This window comes from Lepisosteus platostomus, chromosome 5, assembly GCF_059453375.1.
Source record: "Lepisosteus platostomus isolate fLepPlt1 chromosome 5, fLepPlt1.hap1, whole genome shotgun sequence".
Taxonomy (NCBI): Eukaryota; Metazoa; Chordata; class Actinopteri; order Semionotiformes; family Lepisosteidae; genus Lepisosteus; species Lepisosteus platostomus.
Genome location: NC_142615.1, coordinates 57442345 through 57455704, shown reverse-complemented (window position 1 = coordinate 57455704; position 13360 = coordinate 57442345). Strand labels below are relative to the sequence as shown.

Genomic DNA, 13360 nt, shown 5'->3' with positions numbered 1-13360 from the left:
GGAGATGGATGTTTCAATTTCTATGGGGTGGGAAGCAGGAAAGACTCAGAAGGGAAATAATGTACAGGCCGCTACCCTCAGGAGGGAAGTCTGTCCCAGATATTGCTACGAAGCTGCTGTGTATTTTCCTGGCCTCTGTGCTGAGAGGCTTTGCAACAGCACCTGCAGCGCGTACCTGGACTTATTTTTCCAGGCTCTTGGTAGGTAGGGAGGTGTTCAGAGTGTGGGGTGTCAGACCCAAGCTGGATGTCCCACTCTCTGACACATGCCCTGCAATTTATTGGACAGTTAAAAGTTTTCTAAGATCTCACCCAATTGGCCATATTCCCCTCCGAGATGTCAGCGTCCAAAAACTGGAAGATTTCGTTGCACCCCAGAATAATAGGCAGACCCCTGTGGGCATTTTAACATCAGCCCAAACAAGGAAGGTGTGGAAACACACATCCTCTAAGTTTCTGTGCAACATTCACAGAGATTTTGCCTGGAGTGTCGTCCATCAGTGCTTACCGGTACGAACTTTCTTGTACAGTAGGGGCCTCACCCCCAGCCCTCGCTGCGTTACGGTGGGCTGCGGCGAGGAGGAGACTGTGACCCATCTCCTGTGGTCCTGCTTTTTTGCTAAGGCCTTCTGGGCACAGTTTGAAGATTGGTTGCAGGCTCTCTCGCCCCAATTTACCCTGACCGCTGCTTTCGTCATATACGGCATCTCTCCTGTCAAACTTCCTCCTGACGTGTTTGACAGGATCTGGGCCGTGGTGAACAGTGGGAAAGACGCCCTGTTGAGAGTGAGGAACATGGGGCTGTTCAAAGGCATCGAGGTCCCAGTCAAGGCAGCAGGTAGCCTGGCCCTGTTCATCACCCGAGATAACTATTACCTCAGAGATCTGTGGAGAGAAGGGAGGGAGGAAGCAGAAAATCTGTGGGAAATAGAGAGCATAGGTCAATATCTCAAGAGACTGTGAAAAACATTATCATGTTTAAGTAAAGAATGTGATTTGCACCAGAAAAAAATAAATTGTTGCTATGTAACTGGTACCGTGTCAAAATGTAATGAGATGTGATCATATATACTGTTTTAAGTATGTATATTAATGTAAAGCTTTCTAATTTGTGATATCCTGTGTTTTTTTTTGTGAAAAGAAAATAAAGTTCTTAAAAATAAAAAATCGATTCACCCAGGGCGAGGCTCGGCCATTGCACTCCGGCTGTGCTGACCCCTGCGAATTCCCCAAATGTGGGAATCTCGACTGCATAATTTCTGGTAGTGGGGGACTGCGTTCGCGCTCTCCTCTGATGTGCTTCGTCCAATATCAGATACGGAAGAGTTACGACACCACGAGCTACGATAGGATCCCAGTTCGAAAGGAGTCGATGCCACTGCTGGTTCCTGGTTTCTTTTAGTTAGAGGTTCGGAGAAGCATTTCAAGCTGGTTACACTACTCCTTCCGGACATTCATTCCCTTTTCAAAGTCAGTCGTTTTGCTGTAGTCTGCATTATTTAGGCTGATTATCGAGGTTAGCCTTTATTTGGTCATGGGGGCCTCGGTACTGTATGCTAATTCTCAAGACAGTTTCACCCGTTTTCTGATTGCTAGGTTCTGTACCAGTGCAGACATGTCAAACAGTTAATGGCTGTACCTCTATTGTATCCGTGCTCAATGAATGAAATAAGTAATAAATGAATATATGTATAGTTATACGAAAAACAAGTGGTTTATCGACTCATCTTCATTTGCAGATTTAGAGGCAGCTTCGATATTCGGGGGAGGCGTAAAACATGGTGCTGATCTTTGGAAAGCAGGAGGCAAAACTCGCTGTGAACTCGCTGTGATCGTATAGTGCTCAGAATTTGTGTTGTGGCCGCAACAACCCCGGTTCGAATCCGCATACTGGCAGAATAGGAGGAGTACTGCCTGACTGGATCGTTGATGAACGACAGAGGCCACTCCGACCTCCTCTTGGTTTTCTTCAATGACTTACTAAGGATCTTCTTCACATTCGCCCATGCAGGAGAAGCCAGTTACACCAAAGCAAATGCAGGAAAGTGCATTTCAAGCAGAGACCAGGAGGGACTTGTTTACACCGAGAGTGGTCGGAGAATGGAACAATGCGCCCAGCCCTGTTGCTGGAGCCGATTCTTGATGAGATCTTGGGCTCACTAAGAGGCCCCCGCTGGATGCTAATCTTTCTGTTGTTCTTGCAGGTCCTGCGCTGCTTTTGAGCCGACAGAGCTCGTCCTGGTCTGTCGGCACAGCCCAATTGCAAATGATCGGCTCCACGTACAGAAGGAACGTGCGTTTGGTACAAGAGTGCACAAAGGCACCGGAAATACATTGGGAACAAATGACCGGTCGTTCAAGACCTCTGTGAAGTACAGGAGCGTGCAAAACGAGACAGCTTCCACCCGGTCTCGAACCGGGGACCTTTCGCGTGTTAGGCGAACGTGATAGCCGCTACACTACGGAAACCTGCAGGGACCGATGCTGGTGTCTTGCTTGTGTTTCGGGCTGAGAAAGGGACGCGTCACTTTAGGCAGGGGGCGCTGGAGAGAGGAACAAAGGGCGCGATGAAACAAAATGCCGAAACCCGGGATCAAACCAGGGACCTGTAGATCTTCAGTCTAACGCTCTCCCAACTGAGCTATTTTGGCGGTGCGGAGAGCCCACAGCCACCTGCTCCAGCCTTCCTGTGTTGCGGCATGAGCGCACCAAGAGGAGCGGGAGAGTGTTGCAGGAACGTCACTCTGAAGGAAAGCCACCCAGGTGCGCCCTCTGAGCTCTGTCCAGCGCATCTTCCTCGCATGGACTCCTGCCTGCGACGGGCAGGAAACAATTAGCAAGAACAGAACGACACCCCATGGGTGTCTCATGACCGCACCTTAGGTTGTGACACGTGCAGGTGTGAGGGGTTGCCGGGCTACTTTGGAGCAGAGCTTGGGCGGAGGGGGGGCGGGAAAGCAGACAAAGAGGTGACACCTCAAGGTCTGCACGATCACAGCTCTCCGCCGCCCCAGGCTTCCGCTCGATAAGCTACTGGAAACACCCGCCCCTCCTCACACAGACCGTGGAAAAGCCCCCGAGTGGGAGGGCTCTCTCTTCCTCCCAGGAGCTCTTGGACACGACGCACAGACAGGGCGCGGGGAGCTGCCGCCTGCAAACACGGCTCCAGGCAGGACTCCACTCCGCAGGAGCCGCAGAGCAGAGGAGATGAGGGCAGCTTAGTTCCTGTGCAGAGACCTGAGCTGTTGTTGCTGTGGATGCTGTCTTTCCTGCACTCGGGGTAGGAGTGAATGTTGAGTTGCCCTTAGAATTGAAGCAGAGCACTTCAACGGCACGGGTGTGTGTGTGTGCGAGCGCCCTGGTGATTCTGGGAGACAGATCGAACCTGGGCTAAAAGAGAGGGGGCTTAGCCCTCTTCCATTTGCTAGTTCAAAGTTGTACAACCCATTTGTATCTGCTAGGTGGCGCAGTCGTCGTGCACAAAGAATGCTTTGAAAAGCGTCAAAGGCAAGTCATTCCGAGTTGGTCGTTTGTGTTTTCCGTTCAGACGCGAAATGCTGAAATAATCTCTCGGCTCCTCGGTTGTCATCCCTGACATCCCAACCCCGCCACTCACTGTGTAAAGCAGTGTCGTATGGCCCTGACATCACACCCCCACCACTCTCTACGGAAAGCACTGTCGTATAGCCCTGACACCCACCCCTCCACTCATTGATTAAAGCAGTGTCATCAAGCCCCGACATCCCACCCCCGCCACTCTCTACATATAGAAGTGTCGTATGGCCCTGATATCCCACCCCCACCACTAACTGCGTAAAGTAGTATCTTCAGGCCCTGACATCCCAATCCCGCAACTCTCTGCGTAAAGAAGTGTCGTATGGACCTGACACCCACCCGTCCACACTGTGCTTAAAGCAGTGACATCAAGCCCTGACATTCCACCCCCTTCACTCCCTGCGTAAGGCACTGTCATATGGCCCTGACACCCACCCCTCCACTCTCTGTGTAAAACAGTGTCATATGGCCCTGATATCACACCCCCACCACTCTCTGCGTAAAGCAGTATCGTCAGGCCCTGACATCACACCCCTGCGACTCCCTGCGTAAAGCACTGTCGTATAGCCCTGACACCCACCCCTCCACTCTCTGTGTAAAACAGTGTCGTTTAGCCCTGACATCCCAACCCTGCCACTCTCTGTGTAAAGCAGTATCGTCGGGCCCTGACATCCCACCCCTGTCACTCTCTGCATAAAGCAGTCTCGTCAGGCCCTGACATCCAACCCCCGCCACTCTCTACGTTAAGCAGTGTTGTCAGGCCCTGACATCCCACCCCCTACACTCTCTGCGTAAAGCACTGTCGTATGGCCCTGACATCCCAGCCTCGCCGCTCACTGCGTTAAGCACTGTCGTATGGCCCTGACACCCACCCTTCCACTCTCTGCATAAAGCAGTGTTGTTAAGCCCTGACATCCCACACCCTCCACTATCTGCGTTAAGCACTTTCGTATGGCCCCGACATCCCACCCCCGTCAATCTCTGCGTAAAGCAGTATGGTCAGGCCCTGACATCCCAGCCTCGTCGCTCACTGTGTTAAGCACTGTCGTATGGCCCTGACATCCCACCCCTGCCACTCTCTGCTTAAAGATGTGTCGCATGGCCCTGACACCCACCCCTCAACTCTCTGCATAATGCAGTCTCGTGAGGCCCTGACATCCCAACCCCGCCACTCTCTGTGTAAAGCACTGTCGTATGGCCCTGACATCACACCCCTCCACTCTTTGCGTTAACCCCTGTCGTATGGCCCTGACACCCACCCCTCCACTCTCTGCATAAAGCAGTGTCGTATGGCCCTGATACCAACCCCTCCACTCTCTGCATTAAGCAGTGCTGTCAGGCTCTGACATCCCAACCCCGCCACTCTCTGCGTAAAGAATGGTCGTATGGCCCTGACACCCACCCCTCCACTCTCTGCATAAAGCAGTGTCCTCAAGCCCTGACATCCCACCCCCGCCACTATCTGTGTAAGCAGTATCGTCAGGCCCTGACATTCCACCTCTGCCACTCTCTGCGAAAAGAAGTGTCATATGGCCCTGATACCCACCCCTCCATTCTCTGCATAAACCAGTGTCTTCATGCCCTGACATCCCACCCCCGCCACTCTCTGCGTAAAGCAGTATCGTCAGGCCCTGACTTCCCACCCCCGCCACTCTCTGCGTTAACCCCTGTCGTATAGCCCTGACACCCACCCCTGCACACTCTGCATAAAGCAGTGTTGTCAAACCCTGACATCCCACACCCTCCACTATCTGCGTAATGCACTGTCGTGTGGCCCTGACATCCAACCCCCGCCAATCTCTGCGTAAAGCAGTATCGTCAGGCCCTGACATCCAGCCCCCGCCACTCTCTGAATAAATAAGTGCCGTATAGCCCTGACACCCACCCCTCCACTCTTTGCATTAAGCAGTCTCTTCAGGCCCTGACATCCCACCCCCGCCACTCTCTGCGTAAAGCAGTATGGTCAGGCCCTGACATCCCACCCCCGCCACTATCTGCATAAAGCAATATCGTCAGGCCCTGACACTCACCCTTCCACTCTCTGCATTAAGCAGTGCTGTCAGGCTCTGACATCCCAACCCCGCCACTCTCTGCGTAAGGAATTGTCGTATGGCCCTGACACCCACCCCTCCACACTCTACATTAAGCAGTGCTGTCAGGCTCTGACATCCCAACCCCGCCACTCTCTGCCTAAAGAATTGTCGTATGGCCCTGACACCCACCCCTCCATTTTCTACAAAAAGCATTGTCTTCATGCCCTGACATCCCAAACTCACCACTGTCTGCGTAAAGAAATGTCGTATGGCCCTGACACCCACCCCTCAACTCTCTGCATAATGCAGTCTCGTGAGGCCCTGACATCCCAACCCCGCCACTCTCTGTGTAAAGCAGTATCATCAGGCCCTGACATCCCACCCCTGCCACTCTCTGCGTAAAGTAGTATGGTCAGGCTCTGACATCCCACCCACGACACTCTCTGCCTAAAGCACTGTCATATGGCCCTGACACTCACCCCTCCACTCTCTGCGTTAAGCAGTGTTGTCAGGCCCTGACACCCACCCCTCCACTCTCTGCATAAACCAGTGTCTTCATGCACTGACATCCCACCCCCGCCAATCTCTGCGTAAAGCAGTATCGTCAGGCCCTGACATCCGACCCCCGCCACTCTCTGAATAAATAAGTGTCGTATAGCCCTGACACCCACCCCTCCACTCTCTGCATTAAGCAGTCTCGTCAGGGCCTGAAATCCCACCCCCGCCACTCTCTGCATAAAGCACTGTCATATGGCCCTGACACTCACCCCTCCACTCTCTGCGTTAAGCATGGTCGTATGGCCCTGACATCCCAGCCTCGTCGCTCACTGCGTTAAGCACTGTCGTATGGCCCTGACACCCACCCCTCCACTCTCTGCATAAAGCAGTGTCGTCAAGCCCTGACATCCCACCCCCGCCACTATCTGCGTAAAGCAGTATCGTCAGGCCCTGACATCCCACCCCTGTCACTATCTGCGTAAAGCAGTATCGTCAGGCCCTGACATCCCACCCCTGCCACTCTCTGCGAAAAGAAGTGTCGTATGGCCCTGATACCCACCCCTCCACTCTCTGCGTTAAGCAGTGCTTTCAGGATCTGACATCCCAAACCCGCGACTCTCTCCGTAAAGAATTGTCGTATGGCCCTGACACCCACCCCTCCATTCTCTGCAGAAACCAGTGTCTTCATGCCCTGACATCCCACCCTCGCCACTCTCTGCGTTAAGCAGTGCTGTCAGGCCCTGACACCCACCCCTCCACTCTCTGCATAAAGCAGTCTCATCAGGCCCTGACATACCACCCCCGCCACCCTATACGTAAAGAAATGTCGTATGGCCCTGATACCAACCCCTCCACTCTCTGCGTTAAGCAGTGCTGTCAGGCTCTGACATCCCACCCCTGCCACTCTGTGCGTTAACCCCTGTCGTATGGCCCTGACACCCACACCTCCATTCTCTACGTAAAGCAGTGTCTTCATGCCCTGACATCCCACCCCCGCCACTATCTGCGTAAAGCAGTATCGTCAGGCCCTGACATCCCAACCCTGCCACTCTCTGTGTAAAGCAGTATCGTCAGGCCCTGACATCCCCCCCCCTCCACTCTCTGCGTAAAGCACTGTCGTATGGCCCTGACACCCACCCTTTCACTCTCTGCATAAAGATGTCTCATCAGGCCCTGACATCCCACCCCCGCCACTCTCTGCGTAAAGCACTGTCGTATGGCCCTGACATCCAACCCCTTCCACTCTCTGCGTATAGCAGTATCGTCAAGCCCTGACATCCCACCCCCGCCACTATCTGCGTAAAGCAGTATCGTCAGGCCCTGACATCCCACCCCCGCCACTCTCTGCGTTAACCCCTGTTGTATGGCCCTGACACCCACCCCTCCACTCTCTGCATAAAGCAGTCTCATCAGGCCCTGACAGCCACCTTCTGCCTAAAGCACTGTCATATGGCCCTGACACCCACCCCTCCACTCTCTGCGTTAAGCAGTGTTGTCAGGCCCTGACATCCCGCCCCCTCCACTCTGCGTAAAGCACTGTCGTATAGCCCTGACATCCCAGCCTCGCCACTCACTGCGTTAAGCACTGTCATATGGCCCTGAGACCCACCCCTCCACTCTCTGCATTAAGCAGTATTGTCAGGCCCTGACATTGCACGCCTGCCACTCTCTACGTAAAGAATTGTCGTATGGCCCTGACATCCCACCCCCGCTACTCTCTGCATAAATCAGTGTCAAGTAATAGGTTTATTCCATGCTGAAAAAAAGAAGAAAGAGAACACAACGTTTCAGCCGTGGAGCCTTCTTCAGGTGTGAGAGAGACAGGACAGTAGGCAAAGGTAAAGTAGCGGGAGAACAAAGGCTGGGAGAGAGGAGGAGTGAGAGGCGGGAGCAGGGGACAGAAAGAGAGGCCAATCAAGAGGTTTGAAGTCAGATTGGGTGCAGAGAGGTGTGAAATGAAACTTCCAATGAATGGAGAAAATTTAAAAGAACAGTAGTCTGTCGTTAAGGGAAGGGAGAATGTGTGATCCTAGCTGCAGAATAATTTTAGTTTCGGTGGTCTTTCTGATGTATGAGTTTCTGAAAACTGTCTTTGAGAACACATACAGAGAGATTAGAGTGGTTGTGGCCGTCAGAGGTGAAATGAGAAACAATGGGCTTGGAGAGATCTTTAATCTTCACAGCCCTGACGTGTTCTCTGAAGCGGTCTTCGAGTCTCCTTCCTGTTTCTCCAATGTAGATGGCTGGGCATTTACTGCAAGAGATACAGTAAATAAGGTTGCTGGAGGTACAAGATGCTGTCTGGGTGATCCGGAAATTGTCCTGAGGGGCCTTGAATGAGTGTGGTGGTGGCTGTGTACTTGCAGGTGATACAGCGAGCTCTGTTGCAAGGGAAAGTGCCTGGTGTGGATAATAATAATAATAATAATAATAATAATAATAATAAACTTTATTTTATATAGCGCCTTTAAAGGTGGCTTCTCAAAGCGATTTACAGGATGACAATAACAATAAATAAGAAGACTACAACAATAAATAAGAAAATTTCACAAGACAGGACACAATTATAATTACAACAATACAACAATAACAATAGAGGAGACCGTGGAAGATGGTATTAAGAAGAGCAGAGGGGTGAAGAATGGAACCAGTTAAGTAAAGGCTTTTCTGAAAAGGAGGGTTTTGAGTCTGGATTTGAAGGAGTTTAGAGAAGGTGACTGTCTAATATCCTTGGGCAAAGAGTTCCAGAGCTTGGGGGCATAGCAGGAGAAGGCCCTGTCGCCCATACAATGTAGACGGGCTTGGGGGACAGTAAGGAGGGCAGAATTTGAAGAGCGGAGGTTGCGAGGTGGGGAGTAGGGCGATAAAAGTTCAGACAGGTATTGAGGTGCCAAGCCATGTAAAGCCTTGTAGGTGAGCATGAGGATTTTAAAGTCTACGCGGAATTTGACCGGAAGCCAGTGCAAGGACTCCAGGATAGGAGTAATGTGAACACTTGCACTGGACCTGGTCAGGATTCTGGCTGCTGAATTTTGGACATACTGCAGCTTGTTCAGAGTAGATTTAGATACCCCAGGGAGCAGAGCATTGCAGTAGTCAATTCGAGAGAATACAAATATGTTGATCAGCTTTTCAGCCACAGTTAATGATAGCATAGGGCGTAGTCTTGCGATATTTCTAAGGTGAAAAAAAGATGTTTTGACAGGATGCTGTAGATGTGGGTCGAATGTTAAGCCAGAATCGAATATAACCCCAAGGTTTTTCAATTTTGATTGGAGCTCAAGTACAGAGCCATCTACAGACAGGGTTACATGGTTGTTGAGGGCGGTCAAGGGAGCTGTGAACAAGGAGGTTACGCAGATTAGGTGGTCGGCGATATGAGATGATAGGGCGATCAGAAAAGAGGGCCCCAATGCAGGGATCATCCTGTACGATGGAAAAGTTCTGGTTAATGGTCCTGGGGATAGGAAGTGTGTTAGGGTGGTAAGGAAGCACCAAAGGAATGCAGTTTTTACGGCGGGAGTTCCTGATCGGGTTGATGGTCCGGGGGGTGTTTTTGGCTCGGGCAAGGGCCTTGTCAATCACACTGCTGGGGTATCCTCTGTTGATGAAAAATGAGTACATTTCGAGGGCTTGGTTCTCGAAGTCGATGTCGTCGCTGCATAATCGTCGTAACCTAAGGAATTGTGAAAAAGGAAGAGAGTTTTTAGTGTGGTTGGGGTGAAATTAGCTGTACAGGAGGTAGCTGTGTGAATCCGTGGGTTTGTAATAAACTGAAGTGGACAGTCGGGGGTAGTTGATAGACAAGTGGATGTCTAGAAACGGAAGAGTGGTGGAAGATATGTTAACCGTATATTTGAGGGACGGGTGGAAGTTGGTGAAATGGTGCAGGAAGAACTCAAGCTGATCGTTGGAGCATGTGGCGGCACCGACGCAGTCATCAATATATCGCTTGTAGAGGTCAGGGACATAGCCAGTGTAGGAAGCGAAGAAGCGTTCTTCTACCCAGCTGACAAAAATGTTGGCATAGCTGGGTCCCATTCTGGTGCCCATGGCAACTCCACTGACCTGTTGGTAAAAAAGATTATTGAAAGAGAATGCGTTCAGTGTGAGGACCAATTCTGCACGGCGTACCAGGGTGTGGGTGGGTGGATCAAGCACTGTGCGTTTGTCCAGCATGTGCTTGAGGGCTGTAAGGCCGTCATTATGGGGAATGACGGTGTACAGAGATGTGATGTCCATGGTAAAAATGTAGCATTCGGTACCCTGAAATTGGAAATCATTAAAAAGTTGGAGCGCGTGGTTGGTGTCTTTGATGTATGAGGGGAGATCTTCAACCAGCGGTCTCATGAGGCTGTCGAGAAAGGCTGAGATGTAAGTAGTTGGACAGTTACATGCTGATACGATGGGGCGTCCAGGGGTGTCCGGTTTGTGGATTTTGGGGAGGAGGTATAATTGAGATACCTGTGGATGTTCCATGATGAGCCGGTTCACCTCCTGGGGGAGCTCGTTACTGCTGATAAAAAGGGAAATGGTGGAAACCACTTCCTTTTGGTAGTCAGTGGTAGGGTCCTGTTGGAGAGGGAGGTAGGCAGAAGTGTCAGTTAGTTGTCTAGAGGCTTCAAAGATATATAGATCCTTACGCCACACCACAACAACACCTCCTTTGTCCGCTGGTTTGATGACAATATCATCCCTGTTGCGCCTGATTTTCTCCTTGGGTGAGGTTAGACCTATGTTTACTGGGTATAGGGAGTGCCTTGGGAGCTTGATTAGTGCATTGGTTGATGAAATAATCAACTGGTGGAAAACGGCCAGAGGAGGGAGTCCAACAGCTCTGTTTGGGATTAATGTTGTTAATGACATCAATAACCGGGTTGTTATCAGCTGCCTGTGAAGAGAAATTGTCTGCAAAATGTGCTCTGAGACGGATCCTGCGGTAAAAGCGGTTAAGGTCGACATTGGTCTGGGTGATGTCCAGTTTCCTGGGAACTGGTACAAAACTGAGCCCTTTGCTGAGGAGGGATCGCTCATCCTGTGAAAGGGAAAGGTCAGAAGGTATGGTGACAACAAGGTTAGGGTTGGTGAGGGTGTTCGGGGTGTTGATGGTTTTCTTCTGTAGAAGGTGACTGAGTTTTTTGTCCTTCTCTGTAGTGAGAAACTGGTAGAGTTTAGAGTTGAGAGATCTAATGAGGTAAGTTATGAAGGGAAGATGATGTGGAGCTGTCAGCCGTAGAAATTCCTTAGCCTCTTTGATGTTGTTGTCGTAAGGGATAATCTGTTTTTTGAGGGAGAAAATGGTAGAGAGCATTAGTTTCCTAGAAAATTGTTTTAGAAGTCTCTGAGTGTTACTCTGGGTGGTATCAGAGTCAAAAGAAAAGGTATTAAATTTAAGGCGAAATCCTTTAGGGATGATATTATGTCGACGACATCTGTAAAGGAATAGAAGGTGGTTAGAAAGCCTGGTCTTGGAACAGATAGCTGTAAAGAGACGGAATGCTGGTTTAGTGAGAGAAGCGGGCAAGTGGCCCAGGGAGGAAGAGCAGGTATGACGAAGAGATCTAGAAAAAGATTTGGAGGAAGGCATAGTGGGTCGCATATATTTTCGTTTTTCTCTTTTTTACATAACACGCTTTCGAGAAATAGACTGTCTTGTAATGAAAGCTGCATTAGAAAATGTGTATCTAAATTAAAATCGGGAATATGTCTTTTGCGTTATTCAGCTTTCTTAGCGCTTGGGTCTCGATTCAGATATTGCAATGAAAGCAACAGGGGAGTAAGTTTTCCTTTTCTAAATCAAAGGTGATCTGCTCACAAGGAAGTATAAAAACTTCAGCGTTTACTTTTTGAAGACCGCAAATTGTCGAAACACTGTTGCTTCATAAGCTAATAAGTAACATTTCTGAGCACGCATTGTATTACTAATGCTATTATTAATTAAATAAAAAGCTTAAATTCACATAATGGAATTTGGACGGCTCAAAGTAGTCTATTCCTTGTACACCTTTACTTGCCCGCTGAGTAGAGTTTTAACCAACGGCAGCAGAAGTAGCAGTAATAGCAACAGTGTGGTTAGAGTGTCACAATACACTCTATGAAAGAATTGCGGCTTCAGATCGTTTTGTTCTGTTGAAGCTGCCTACAGGCTCCGATTTGCTGACATTGGCTGTGATCTTTTTCATGAAATTCTTCACATATTTGAAATATTTAATTCGGGTTCGCCTAATACACGGTGCAACCCGTACCTGCAGCAGAATGCTGTGGCACATGAAGCCGTTTTGTTTATCGGTTGTAAGGATTGAGGAGCGTACTACAAATCGAGCAAGCGAAAAGAAAATTAAACAGGAGTCAGGAGTTTTTGGATTGCTAATCCATTGTGCTCTGCTCATCTAGGTTCAAATTCCATTCTTGTCATGGTTAAGGCCTGAGACGTGTGTGTTTTTTCTAAACGGTGTTTGCATTTGTTTCCTCCTTTACTCCTGTAAACTCAGGATTTTTTTTTCCTTGGTGGCAACAATATGCTTCTGCAATACAGTAAATGGTAGACTCTGCTTTCAAATTAGCTGCACCAGGCATTCGGATACAGAAAAACACAGGGATTTAAAATTCAGGAATATGAATGGCCAATTGCTTACAGCTAGGGTTTTTACGTTTTCTTATTTAGCGATTTGTGTATCAATCTTTTAACAATTCATTAAAATGCTAACAATATGTAAAATCAAAACAACAGCACCTTTAAATGCTGGGGAGACAGGTAGTTGTTTTTTTCATCAGATGCCAATCTCTAATGCTGTGTGTGAGAGCTTACGTACCTTTCCTTTTCTCACATTTTCTGACAACTATTCCAAAGGGGCACCCTGTCAGCTCCTAATACTTTTTAAAAGTCTGCCTGCATGTTTGATTATTGTCGTTTTATTTAGAAAAAGTTCAATATTGATCATAACTAAAGAAAATTAGGATCACGAATAAAAAAAGGGCTGAAGATGCGAGTCGCTCTTGAATCAGAGCTGGGCGACACGGGCTTCTGTTCTGATATGATTGTACGAAAAGCAGGAGGAATCTCTTCTCTCCTATGGAGCATGAGCTGAATCAGGAGTGAGACATTTCGTATGCTCGTGCATATGTTAACGCATGACCTACATCGTAAAACTAAATTAAAAACTAACATTAAGTTGTCAAAGACATTCATTTATATACAAACAAGAGACACACATAGTAATGATTCTACATTAACTTGTCCTGCACTGATCAGACTACTTGAAATGTATGAAAGCC

At 49.2% G+C, this 13360-nt stretch overlaps 1 pseudogene; it reads left to right on the top strand.

The window, feature by feature from the left end:
• Window positions 1-1154: 1154 nt before the first annotated feature.
• LOC148670005 (U1 spliceosomal RNA) lies at window positions 1155-1293 on the top strand (annotated as a pseudogene).
• The last annotated feature ends 12067 nt before the right edge of the window (window positions 1294-13360 follow it).